The following is a 14865-nucleotide window of genomic DNA, read 5'->3' on the forward strand; positions in this document are numbered from 1 at the left end:
CCTGGAGACCATGGCCTATCCTTTTTTTGCTTTTCTTTTCCCCCGGCTTCCCTTTCTTCTCCTCCCCTCCCCTTATTTCTTTTTTCTTTCTTTTTTCCTTCTCTCTCTCTCTCTCTCTCTCTCTCTCTCTCTCTCTCTCTCTCTCCTTTCTTTCTTTGAGATAGGGGTCTCACTCTGTTACTCAGGTTGGAGTGCAGTGGTGCTATCTTGGCTCACTGCAACCTCCACCTCCCAGGTTCACACAGTCCTCCCGCATTAGCCTCCTGAGTAGCTGGGACCACAGGCATGCACCACCATGCCCAGCTAATTGTTTGTATTTTTTGTAGAGACAGGGTTTTGCCATGTTTCCCAGGTTGGTCTTGAACTCCTGAGCTCAGGCAGTCCACCTGCCTCGGTCTCCAAAGTGCTGGGATTACAGGCATAAGCCATTGCCTATCCTTTGACTATATGGCCTCTTAAGGGCCCTTCCAACTCAAAGTTTCTATATTTAGCTAATATGGTATTTTATTGACATAATAAAGGCAATGCCAGAAGTAAAAAGTTAACAGGATAGTGAGGGACCTCCTGTCAAATGACTTGCACTTTATGAAAACCTACATATATGGGAATTTCATGTGATGTTATGGTATCCAGTTGTTGAACATACCATAATGCTTACCCAGAAGAAGCAGAATGTTTCAAAACCAGGAGGCCACAAATAAATTAGAATCACAACACATGAAAATATGGAAAGTACATGATTCTGAAAAGATATAAATATGTAGAGACTTATGTTTTCTTTGCTACAGGATACAAACCTTGAACCTGTTTTTCAAAAATTCTACCTTGGTGACATATTCATCATTTGGCCCCAACACATGTAACAATTTTGCTCATTTACAACTTTTCCCTCATGGCTGTCTATACCTTTCCTCTTACTTCTTTTATTGTATGAATAGAGAAGCATCTGCTAGATGTTATAATTAACTCAGAAGCACACATTTTCTTGGGCAGACAAGTCTAAATGGGAAAAAAATGGGGAGATAGAATCTTTCAACTCTTTCTAGTTATTCTGTTATTTAGGACCTAGATTCCCAATGGTGGTTACTCATTTGTGTGGCTTACCCTTATTTTTCTTCCTTGTTGTTATCCGACATTTCAGTTCTAAGGTATGAGAAATCACATGCTGCTTCCACTGCTCAGGCAACATTAATACTTATTATTTGAGAATCTAATTTTCCAGGTATTGGTGAACAGTAGTAAAAACAAATCAGTGGACAAATTTAATTATATCTTCAATTTCCTTAAATTCTTACCTCTTCCTCAGTTCCAGTTAGCAAGACTTGCTTAGGTGTCTTGCTCCAGGAGATGGACTTTTATGTTAAAAATCATGCTTCCTTTCAGGACTTTTTTTTGTGTTCAAGTTTTCGGTATGGCACTAAGATACCTTTAATCTAGAAAAGAAGTACCAGGAAGTAACTGCTGTTCCTGCAACAGCTGGTATCTCCTACAGTGTTGGAATTAGAGATGGGAAGATAATACACTCTATTTTCAAGTTATAGAATAGCAATGAAAGAAAACTGTAAAAAGATAAGAGGCAGTTATGTTGGGAAAATTGACTAAATGTTTTCTTTTTCATGTACTAGTTGTTTGTGAATACTCTGGATTTCTATAAATTTAACTGGGTGAACAGTTGTCTGTTGATTTTGAAGGTGTTGAAACTAGGAAAAGATTGAAAAAATAATTGTTTCTTAAACATAGATTGTAGCTGGGGAAAATGCAGAAGTAAAATGTGGATAAATGCAGCTATTTTTCTTTAAACAAGTCAAACAAATGTATCAATCTGACAGAAATCTGGATTTGCTTTGAGTAACAGGAGAAATAGGACAGGATGCCATAATTGAAGAGGAGAGATAAGTCAGGATGAAATAACTGAAGGCAAAAGATAAAACAGAATGGAATAACTGAACAGGAGAGTTAAGACAGGATATAATAACTGAATGGGAGAGATAAGACAAGATGCAGTGATTGGAGAGGAGAGATAAGAAAGGACATGATAAATGAAAGAGAGAGAGAGAGAGAGACAGGATGTAATAAATAAGGGAGAGATCAGACAGGATACAATGAATGAGAGAAAGAGAGAGAAGACAGGATGCAATAAATGGATATGAGAGGTAAGACAGGATACAATAACTGAATGGGAAAGATAACAGGATGCAATAAATGAAAAAGAGGTAAGACAGGATACGATAAGTGAACTGGAGTGATAAGACAGGATGGGTTCGTATAGGTAAATGAGCAGGAAAGCTAAGACAGGATGAAATAATGAAATAGGAAAGACAAGTGGGAGTAACTGGTTAGAAGAGATAAGGCAGGATGCAATAAAGGAAATGGAAACATAAGATAGGATGCAATAAAAGGGCAGAAGAGACAAAGGGAGGAATATCTGGATTGGAAAGTTGAGAAGGTGCAATAACTAAGCAGGAGACATAAGACAGGATGCAATAACTGAAGAGGAGAGATAATCAGGGTGAAATAAATCAACAGGTGATGTAAGATAGGAAACAATAACTAAAAGGCGGAAAATATTAGGTTATTACAGACAGATTCTCCTTCCTACTAGGGAATGCCTTTTGAAGCTGGTAGCCTTGATAAGTAGGGTGAAGAGTGGGTACTTTGATGCTTAAAGAAGTTGGGTAAAAATTGGAAACATTTATTTACTTATACTTTCAGAATATCAGTATTGAGCATAAACTCTGTTCAAGGCACAATCCCAAGTGAAGGGATACAAGGATGAACAAGTAAGACCACAAATTTACACTCAGGTAGCTTGTATTTTAATGAGGGAGAAAGACATTATTATAGTTATAAGTAATAAATGATGAGCTCATATAATAGGGAATTCTTAACTGTTCTGGAGGGACTAGGAAATGAAGAGCATCATAAGGTGAAGTTTCCAAGGTGGGAAAGGCCTTCTTTAGGATTTTGTTATTTATGCTAAGAGAAAAGGGATGGTTTTAAGCTAGAGAGTGATGTGATCAGCCTATTGTTTATAAAAAGATCTCTCTGCTTGCAGTTGAGAATTGTTTAGATTTGTGAAGGGAGAATAGGTATGTGGAAGACCAGGCAGTAGATGATAGTAGTTTGGACAAGGAAGATGACAGCAAAGATAAAGATAAATTGATGGTCTTGAAAGATGTTTAAGAGTAGATTAAAAAAAAAGTTAATGATTGATTGGGTATGGGGGAACGAAGGACGTGTAGATTTCAAGGCTGATTCCTAGCTTTCAGCTTGAGCAATTGAGTGGATAATATTGCCATCCACTATGATAGAGTGGTATGGAAACAAAAGCAAGTTTTAAGGAGACAAGGGGAAGGTCATGAATTCATTTTGGCTGTTTGTGTTTGAAGTGCCTATTAGTAGAGAGATTGAGTTTGACTCTCAGGGGAGAGAATTAGGCTTGGGATATAAAGTCAGAATTCATAGGTTATGGGTGGTAATAGAAGCTAAGGGAGGGGATGAAATCATTTAGGAAAAAATGTAAAGTGAGAAGAGAAAGGGTCTAAGATGGGACCTTGCGTCATATCACATTGAGTTCATATAAACATTTGAAGGTTATGGAGAGGAACTTGAACTGCTAAAGGAGAGAGAAGGAGAGACTAGAGAGCCAAAGCTCAAGAAAACCAGGGCAGGAACAAGTCTTGGAAATCAGGAGGAGAGATCAATTTCAGAAGGAAAGAATGGTCAGATTTATAAAATATAATTGGAAGGTTATGTTAGTTAAGCCTTGGCAAGTGTCCATTTGATTTAGCAACAAATAAATCATTGAATCATAGTGAGATATATTTCAATGAGGTGAAGACAGCAAAAAGTATTTTGAAGTGAATTCAAGAGTAGGTGGGAGGTGAGAAAATGGAAACAGTGTGTATATATAATTGCTTTCAGACACTTTGTTTTGAAGTTGAGAAGTGAGACAAAATCTGGAGAAAGAAATAGGACCAAGAGAGAGTTTAAGAAAGGATCCACAGCACACTGGTTAGGTGGGGAAAAAAAGAAATGATTCAGTAGAGTGGGAGACACTGGGAATTTATAAAGGAAAGAGGTTTAATTGACTCATTTCAGCATGGCTATGGAGGTCTCAGGAAACTTACAGTCATTGCAGAAGGGGAAGCAAACACGTTCTTCTTTACATGGTTAGAGCAAGGAAAAGTGTTGAGCAAAAGGGGAAAAAGCCCCTTATAAAACTATCAGATCTCATGAGAACTCACTCACTATCACAAGAACAGTATGCAGGTAACCACCCTTATAATTAAATTACCTCCCACCCTGTCTCTCCTATGACATGAGGGGATTTGGGGAACTACAATTCAAGATGAAATTTGTGTAGGGACTTAGATAAACCATGTTATTCTGTACCTAGCCCCTCTCAAATTTTATGTCCTCACATTTCAAAATGCAATCATGCCCTTCCAACAGTCCCCCAAAGTCTTAACTCATTCCATCATTAACTCAAAAGTCTAAGTCCAAAGTCTCATCTGAGACAAGGCAACTCCCTTCTGCCAATGAGCATGTAAAATCAAAAGCAAATTAGTTACTTCCTAGATACAATGGAGGTATATGCATTGGGTAAATATATCTGTTCCAAATGGGAGAAATCAGCCAAAGCAAAGGGGCTGCTGGTCCCATGCAAGTCCAAAATCCAGTAGGGCAGGGATTAAACTTTAAAGCTTTGAAATAATCTCTTTTGACTCCATATCTCACATCCAGGTCATGCTGATACAAGTGGTGGGCTCCCATGGTCCCCTGTGGCTTTGTAGGGTACAGCCTCCCCCCGGCTGCCTTCATGGGCTGGCGCTAAGTGTTTGCGGCTTTTCTAGGTGCATGGTGCAACCCATTAGTGGATCTACTATTCTGGGGTCTGGAGGATAGTGGTCCTCTTCTCACAGTACCACTAGGCAGTGCCCCAGTGGGGACTTTGTGTGGGTGCTCCACACCCCCATTTCACTTCCATGCTGCCCTAGTGAGGTTCTTTATGAGGGCTCTGCCCTTGCAGCAAACTTCTGCCTGGATATCCAGGCATTTTCATACATCCTCTGAAATCTAGGCAGAGATTCCCCAACTTCAATTCTTGACTTCTGTGTACCCGCAAACCTAACAGCATGAGTCAGCCACAATACTTGGGCTTGCATACTCTGAAGCAATGGCCTGAGCTATACCTTGGCCCTATTTAGCCATGACTGGAGCTGAAGCAACTGGGATGCAGAGCACCATGTTTTAAGGCTGCATAGAGCAGGAGGGGCCTGGGCCCAGCCCACAAAACCATTTTTTCCCTCCTAGGTCTCCAGGCCTGTGATAAGAGGGGCTGCCCTGCAGGTCTCTGACATTCCATGGAGACATTCTTCCCGCTGTCTTGGTGATTAACATTTGGCTCCTCATTAATTATACTAATTTCCACAGCCAGTTTGAATTTCTCCCCAGAAAATGAAGTTTTCTTTACTATTGCATCATCAGGCTGCAAGTTTTCCAAACTCTTATGCTCTGCTTCCTCTTGAATGCTTTGCTGCTTAGAAATTTCTCCCACCAGATACCCTAAGTCATCTCTCTCAAGTTCAAAGTTCCACAGATCTTAGGGCAGGAGAAAAATGCCACCAGTCTCTTTGCGTAGCAAGTCACCTTTATTTCAGTTCCCAACAAGTTTCTTATCTCCATCTGAGACCACTTCAGCCTGGACTTCATTGTCACCATTTTAGTCAAAGCCATTCAACAAGTCTCTAGGAAGTTTCAAACTTTCTCACATCTTCCTTTCTCCTGAGCCCTCCAAGTCTCTAGGAAGTTCAAGACTTTCCCACATTTTCCTGTCTTTTTCTGAGCCCTCTAAACTATTCAAACCCCTACCTGTTACCCAATTCCAGAGTCACTTCCACATTTTCAGATATCTTTACAGTAGCACCCCACTCTCTGCAGTACCAGTTTGCTATATTAGTATGTTCTCATACTGCTAATAAAGACATACCTGAGACTGAGTAACTTATAAAGGGAAGAGGTTTAATTGACTCACAATTCAGCATGGCTGGGGAGACCATGGGAAACTTACAATCATGGCAGAAGGGAAGGAAACACATTCTTCATCACATCCTAGAGCAAGAAGTGCTAAGCAAAAGGTGGACAATTCCCTTACAGAACCATCAGATCTCAAGAGAACTCACTATTGTGAGAACAGCATGAAGGTAACTGCCCTCATGATTCAGTCACTTCCCACTGGGTCCCTCTCACGACATGTGAGGATTATGAGAAATATAATTCAAGATGAAATTTGAGTGGGGACACAGTCAAACCATTTCACTCTCAATTTGTAGGTTGACTTTTCATACCATTAACTTTCCTCTGCTATACAGAAGCCTTTTAACTTGATGCAATCTCATTTATTTTTGCTTTTGTTTTTTGTGCTCTTGGAGTCATACCAAAGAATTCACTGTCCACACCATTGTCACAGAATTTTTTTCCCCATGTTTTCTTCTAGTAGTTTTAGAGTTTCAGGTATTATGTTTAAGTCTTTCTTCCATTTTGAGTTAATTCTTGTATAAATGGTGCGATAAAGATATCCACTCTCATGCACGTGGATATTCAATTTTCCCAACACTGTTGAAGAGACTGTCTTTTCCCTATTGTGTATTCTTGGCATCTTTGTCAAAAATCAATTGACTATAGATGTGCAAGTTTATTTCTGGGCTTTCCTATTCTTATTCCATTGGTCAGTGTGTCTGTTTTTATGCAAGTACCATGCTATTTTGATTACTATAGTATATTAGTTCATTTTCACACTGCTATAAAGAACTACCTGAAAATGGGCAATTTATGAAGAAAAGAAGTTTAACTGACTGAGTTACATAGGCTTAACAGGAAGCATGGCTGGAAAGTCTCAGGAAACTTACAATCATGGTAGAAGGCAAAGGGGAGGCAAGGACCTTTTTCACACAATGGCAGGAGAGAGAAAGAGAAAAGAGAGATATTGAGAGAGAGAGAGAGAGAGAGACAGAGGAGGGAAGCCCACACATTTTTAAACCATCAGATCTCATGAGAACTTACTATCATCAGAACAGCAAAGGGGAAATCCACACCCATGATCCAACACATTTTTAAGCTATCAGATATCATGAGAACTCACTATCATGAGAACAGCAAAAGGAGAATCCATCCAGATGATCCAATTACCTCCCACCAGGCACCTCTTCCAATTTGACATGAGATTTGGGCAGGGACACAAATCCAAACCATATAATATAACTTTGTACTGTATTTTGAAATGTGGTAGTGTGATGCCTTCAACTTTGTTCATTTTGATCAAGATTACTGTGACTATTTGGGGCATTTTGTGGTTTCATACAAATTTTAGGATCATTTTTTTTCTATTTCTATAAAGAATGACATTAGAATTTTTATAGGAATTACATCGAATCTGTAGATCACTTTGGGTAGTATGGGCATTTTAACAAAATTTATTCTTCCAATCCCGTGAATATAGTATATCTTTCCATCTATTTGTGTCATCTTCAATGTCTTTCAATGGTTTATGGTTTCTGGTGTACACATATTTCACTTTGTTGGTTAAATTTACTCCTGTATCAGTCTGTTCTCACACTGCTTTAAAGAAATACCTGAGACTGGGTAATTTATAAAGAAAAGAGGTTTAATTGGCTCATAGTTTTTCAGGCTGTGCAGGAAGTATACTGGCTTCTTCTGGGGATGCCTCCAGAAATTTACAATCATGGCAGAAGGTGATTGGGAAGCAGGAGCATCTTACATGGCTGGAGCAGGAGGAAGAGAGAGGCAGGGAGGTGCTACACATTTTTAAACACTCAGATCTCGTAAGAACTCTATTACAACACAACTCCAAGGGGATAGGGCTAAACCATTTATGAAAGATCCACTCCTGTGATCCATTTACCCCCACTCCTACGAGGCTCCACCTCCAACACTGGGGTATTACAATTGAACATGAGATCTGGGTGGGGATACAGATTGAAACCATATTAACTTCTATATATATTGATTTTTAGATGCTATTGTAAATGGGAATAATTTCTTAATTCTTTTTGTTTTGTTTTTGAGACAGAGTCTCACTGTGTCACCCAGGCTGGAGTACAATCTTGGCTCACTGCACCATCCACTTCGCAGGTGCAAGTGATTCTCCTGCCTCGGCCTCCTGAGTAACTGGGATTACAGGCACACACTGTCATGCCCAGATAATTTTTGTATTTTTAGTTGAAACGGGGTTTTACCATGTTGCCTAGGCTGGCCTCAAACTCCTGACATCAGGTGATCCACCTGCCTTGGCCTCCCAAAGTGCTGGGATTACAGGTGTGAGCCACTGTGCCCAGCTGACTTTTTAATTTTTAAAATATAGTTGTTTATGTACAGAATCAATAGTATATGTTGCTAATTTTTGTATGTCAATTTGTATCCTGCATATTTGCAGAATTTCTTTGCTAGTTTTAACAATTTTTTGGTGGTATCCTTAGGGTTTTTTTATATATAAGATTATGTCATCAGCAAACAGAGACAATCTCACTTTATCTTTTCTGTTTAGATGGCTTTTTATTTTTTTTACTTGCATAATTGTTCTGGCTAGGACCTGAAGCATTATGTTGAACAGAAGTAGTGACAGTGGGTAACCTTATCTTGCTTTTGATCTTAGAGCAAAAACCTTCATTTTACCATTGAGTGTGATGTTAGCTGTGGGCTTGTCATATATGAAGAACATTCCTTCTATCTATACGTAATTTGTTGTGAGTTTTCATTATGAAAGAATTTAATTACATCAAATGCTTTTTCTGTGTGATTGAGATGATAATATGATTTTAATCCATCCTTTATTCTGTTAATGTAGTATGCTACATTTATTGATATGTATATATTGAAACATCCTTGCATTATAGGAATAAATCTCATTTGATCATGGTGTATGATCCTTTTAATGTGTTGCTGAATTCAGTTTGCTAGTATTTGCTTAAGGATTTTTATATCTGTCTTCATTAGGGATATTGACCTGTGATTCTGTTTTCCTATAGTGTCCTTATTTGGCTTTGTTATGAGAGAAACACTGGTTTCAAACAACTAAGATTGGAAATGTTCTCTTCTCTTCATTCTTTTGTAATAGTAAATGATTGTCCTTAATTCTTTCATTGCTTGGTAGAATTCACTTGTGAAGCCATCTATTCGTGGGCTATTCTTTGTTGGGGCTTTTTGAGTACTGATTCAATTTTCCTATTATTGGTCTGTTCAGAGTTTTGTTTATATTTCAGTCTTGGTAGATTGTTTATTTCTGGGAATTTATCTATTTCTTCTAGGTTATTCGATTTATTGGCTATAGTTGTTCATAGTAGTCCCTATGATCCTTTATATTACTGTAATATGATTTGTAATATTTCTTTTTCATTTATAATTTTATGTATTTGAGTCCTCTTTCTCTTGGTTAGTTTAGCCAAATAATTGCCATTATTTTTTATCTTTTGACAAAATCAAGAAACCAAGTCATAGTTTTGTTGACCTTTTCTACTGTCTTTGTAGTGTCTGTTTCATTTATTTCTGCTCTAATCTTTATTTCCTTCTCCTTCCTTCTTCTGACTTTGACCTTAGTTTATTCTTTCTCTGATTTCTTGGGGTATGAAGTTAGGTGGTTTATTTCAAATAGTTTTTTCTTGATGTTGGTATTTATTACAATAAACTTCCTTTTCAGAACTGCTTTTGCTGCATCCCATAAATTTGAGTATGTTGTATTTTCATTTTTATTTTTCTCAAGATACTTTTTGATTTCCCTCCTTGATTTCTTTTTTGATCCATTGGTTGTTCAGGAGTGTGCTAACTTTTATGTACTTGTGAATTTTTCAAATTTTCTTGTTATTTATTTTTAGTTTCATACCATTGTGGTTCGAAATAATCCTTTAAATGATCTTAATATTTTAAAACTTGTTAAGGCTAGTTTTGTGGCCTAATATATGACCTATCCTGGAAAATGTTCAAGTACATTTAAAAACAATATGTATTCTGCTGTTTTGGGATGGAATGATCCATATATGTCTGTTAGACCCCTTTGGTCTATATTGTTATTTAAATCTGCAGTTTGCCTTCTGACTTTCTGTCTGGATGGCCTATCCATTTTTAAAAGTGGGATATTGAAGTCTTCTATCATATTGATCTGTTTCTTCCTTTAATTTTTTAAATATTTACTTTATATATTTAGGTGCTTTAATGTTGGGTGTATATATAATTATGATTATTATATCCTCTTAATGGATTGATTTCTTTTATCATTACATAGTGACCTCATTTGTCTTGTGACAGAATTTGGCTGAAATTAATATAAGTATAGCCACTCATGTTATTTTTTGGTTACCATTTGCATGGAATAACTTTGTCTATCTCTTTACTTTAAGCCTAGCTGTGTCCTTCAGACTAAAGTGTCTCTTGTAGACAGCATATTTTTGGATTTTGTTTTAAATCCATTCAGCCACTCTGTTTCTTTTTATTGAATAATTTAGTCCATTTACATTTAAAGTAATTATTGAAAGATAAGGACTTACTATTGCCATTTAATTGTTAATTATTTTCTTATTGTTTTGTAGATCTTTTGTCTCTTCTCTCTTGCTGTCTTTGTGATTTTTTTACGGTTTCTTTAGTGGTACATGTTGTTTTTTTTTTCTGTCTATCTTTTGTGCATCTACTATAGAGGTTATTTTAGTGGTTAACATGGGGCTTACATAACCTTCTCTTTTTAGTGGATAACAACTTTAATCAGATACAAAAATTACACTTTTATTTTCTCCATATTTTATACCACAGTTTACATATTTTTATGTTGTGTATGTAAATGTATATATATTAATTTATATTATTATAGCTATAGTTTTAAAATATTTTTGTAATTTCACTTTTTTTTTTTAAGACGGAGTTTCACTCTTGCTACCCAGGCTGGAGTGCAATGGCGTGATCTCGGCTCACCGCAACCTCCGCCTCCTGGGTTCAGGCAATTCTCCTGCCTCAGCCTCCTGAGTAGCTGGGATTACAGGCACATGCCACCATGCCCAGCTAATTTTTTGTATTTTTAGTAGAGACGGGGTTTCACCATGTTGACCAGGATGGTCTCGATCTGTTGACCTCGTGATCCACCTGCCTCGGCCTCCCAAAGTGCTGGGATTACAGGCTTGAGCCACCGTGTCTGGCCCATATTTTAACTTTTATACTAGGATTAAAAGTGAAATACATACCACTATTACAATATTAGAGTATTCTGATTTTGACTGTGTATTTAACTTTACCTATGAGTTTTATACTTCCATAGGTTTTTTTTTCTTTCTTTTCTTTTCTTTCCTTTTTTTGTTTTTGAGAAAGAATTTTGGTCTGTTGCCCAGGCTGGAAAGCAGAGGCATGATCTCAGCTCGCTGTAACATATGCCTCCTAGGTTCAAATGATTCTTTTGCTTCAGTGAGAATCAAACAGTTCTCCTGAGTAGCTGAGACTGTAGGCAGATGCCATCATGCCTGGCTAATTTTTGTATTTTTAGTAGAGATGGGTTTTCATCATGTAGAGCAGGCTGTCTCAAACTCCTGGCCTCAATTGATCCACCTGCCTTGGCCTCCCAAAATGCTGAGGTTACAGACATGAACCACCATGCCCAGCCTCATATGTTTTCATGTTGTTACTTAGCATTCTTTTATTTCAATCTGAAGAACTCCCTTTAGCATTTTTTGTTAGGCAAGTCTTGTAGTGATGAACTCTCTGAGCTCTTGTCTGGGAAGGTCTTTATTACTTTTCATTTCTGAAAGAGCTTTGCCAAGTACCATATTTTTGCTTGGTAGGTTTTATTTCAGCACTTTGAATGTGTCATCCAACTCCCTTCTCACTTTCAGGGTTTCTGTTGAGAAGTCTATTGTTAGCCTTATGTTAGGTTCCCTTGTATGTGATGAGCTGATTTTCTCTTGCTTCTTCAAAATTTTCTGTCTTTAACTTTTCACTATTTGATTACAATATCTTACTATTGTCATTTAATTGTTAATTATTTTCTGATAGTTTTGTAGATCTTTTGTTTCTTCTCTCTTGCTATCTTTGTGATTTTTTGGGTTTCTTTTAGTGGTACATATGATTTTTTTCTATTTATTTTTTGTGCATCAACTATAGGAGTTATTTTAGTGGTTTGGAATATTCTTGGGTATTCTTTTTTTTGGTTAATTTGTCTTGTGATTCTTTGAGTTTCATGGATCTGGATATGTATATCTTTTTCAGTATTTGGGAATTTTTAGCTAGTATTTCTTTAAATAAGTTTTTTTGTCCCTTTTTCTCTCTTTTCCTTCTGACACTCATAATTTATATATTTGTATGCTTGATGGTGTTCATAGTCCTTTATGCTTTTTCTTTTTCCCTTTATACTCTTCTAATTGGCTGATTTCTGATGACATGTCTTTGAATTCACTAATTCTTTCTTTTGCATGGTTGAGTCTGCTGTTGAAACTATTTATTGAATTTTTTTTTCTTCTTTTATTGTATTATACAGCTCCAGGATTTCTTTTTTTTCTTCTTCTTCTTTATTATGGTTCCTATTTCTTTGTTAAACTTTTCACTTTGTTCATGCATTATTTTCCTAATTTTGTTTAGTTGTCTATTTTGGTTTTCTTGCTTTTCATTGAGCTTCTTTAAAATGATTATTTTGAATTCTTTTTCATGAAGTTTATAGATCTCCATTTCTTTGAGGTTGGTTATTGGAGCTTTATTAGTTTCATTTGGTGGTGTCATGTTTACATGATCCTTTGTTATCTGTGTAGTCCTGCATAGGCATTTGTGAATTTGAAGGAGAAAACACATCTTCTAGTCTTTACAGACTGGTTTCAGGAGATAAAAGACCTTCTGTTGTGTTTTTGGACTTATGGGAATGCATCTTGGTTTGCAGTTGAGTGGAATTGGAGCTGGGTCACATGGATTCTGTTGGGTCTGCATGGGGTTTATGGTTAGTAGATCTATTACTAGGAGCTTAAGCAGGAATGGATCCTTTCTGGTCCTTGGATAGACTAGATTGATTCTGGGATACTTGGTCAGTAGGGCTGGTGCTGGGGTGAGAGTCTGCTTCAGGGTCTGTAGGTGGTGTCCTGTTACCAGATACATGCACAGGTATGGCTTCCTCTGGGTCTGTGTAGGGCTTCTGCTGGGTCACAGGGTGGGTCCCTGGCAGGAAGAACTGGCTCTGGATAGTGGCTGAGAGGGGCAAGAACAGAATCATAGATTCACAGTGGATACCAAGGTCTGAAGGCCTGCTTCCAGAGGCACAGATGGGCATGTTTCCCTCTGGGTACCTGGATGGGCAAGACTGCTCTTAGACCACAGCTGAGAGGGTCTGGAGCTAAGTTAGAGGGCCCATAGCCAGGACTGAGGTCAGCAGGCCTGTTCCTCAAGGCATGAATGGATATGACTTTTCCTGTGTCCCAGATGGTTCTAGTAAAAGGACCAAGGATAAACAGGACTGTAGCCTAGTCCACTGGAAGACAGAAATATTTCTGGCTCTGAATCTGTGACCATGGCCTCATGCCTGCCACCTAGCCACTGGTATGCCCTCTCAAAAATGACCCTTCTGGGTCTTGGGCTTCCCTGGGGTTTCATAGCCTCCTGTCTGAATCCTAAACCTCCCACAAAGGCACTTTTGTATGTGGACAGATAGCTGCAAAATTGTTGCTGTGGAAAGATAAGAGTGGGGGACTTTCTGTTCCACCAACTTGGGAACCTATTTTTTTTTTCTTTTAAGCAGGACAAGCAACAAGGGGAATTGAGAGGGGTATTATTTCTAGCTTAGGACTAAGGAGTTCTTGAAGCATGAGAGAATAATGGTCACCTCTTAAGAAGACCTATAGGGAAGGATTTTTATCTGGGGGAGAAAGATTTCAATTTAAACCAAGAAGGTGGGGGGGATATTCCAAAGAGACTAAGAGATCTCATGTTTTCCAGGAGAGTCGATATGAAGTGAGGGTACAACTAAGATTTACTACATTAGGACCTTTCATTCTTTCCTGCCTCCTTGCTTAACATATACCCATTTATCAATTTTTCTCATTGTCAATAACCAAAGGAAATGACAATGTGTAATTGGAATATTAGGATATAAACTTTGGCAGAAAACTGGATATTAAAGCCTATTAAAATTATTTTAAAGTCCATGCCAAGATACAGCATTACAATAATGAATTGTTTCCAATAACCAATAGAAAATAAGTGGCGGTGCATAATGACCCAGAGAGAATAGTCCTCAGGAACTGAGGTCCAGAGATGAATGACTGGATATTTTAACCTATTGGATGATAAGATTAGAGAAACATTTAATTGTATATCATTTTTTAAGTACACTGTGTACTATTCTCACAAGACCTTTGTTATATATTTAATAGAAAAGACGCTTGCTATTTTACTTGCTCATATTGTATGAAAAATTGACATACGTGGAAGGCCCATGTTACCCTCGGTTCAGGTAAACCTGTGGTAGTAATACCAGTTAAAACAATGATGATAATAATTGCCATAGCACTATAGAAAGGCACAATACAGAAACCTAAATATAAAGTAATGAGAATAAGGGACTGACTTTAAAAAATATGAACTGGCCTATTGCTATCAATATACTAGAAGAAATCCTTGTAAATATAGAAGTTTCCAATGAGATTTTACTCAGCCTTAGGATGAAGGATTTCCTATCATTTTATGAATAAAATCAATAGTTTCATTGATAGAAACTAGCTGATATTTTGTCAAGTGAGGTTTATCAAATATTTTATGTTCTGTGTGTCTGTGGTATACCTCTAGGTTCATCTACTTCCCATAGGGACACATATAATGGCACTTATCGGGGTTGGC

This window comes from Callithrix jacchus, chromosome 5 (genome assembly GCF_049354715.1).
Source record: "Callithrix jacchus isolate 240 chromosome 5, calJac240_pri, whole genome shotgun sequence".
Lineage (NCBI taxonomy): Eukaryota > Metazoa > Chordata > Mammalia > Primates > Cebidae > Callithrix > Callithrix jacchus.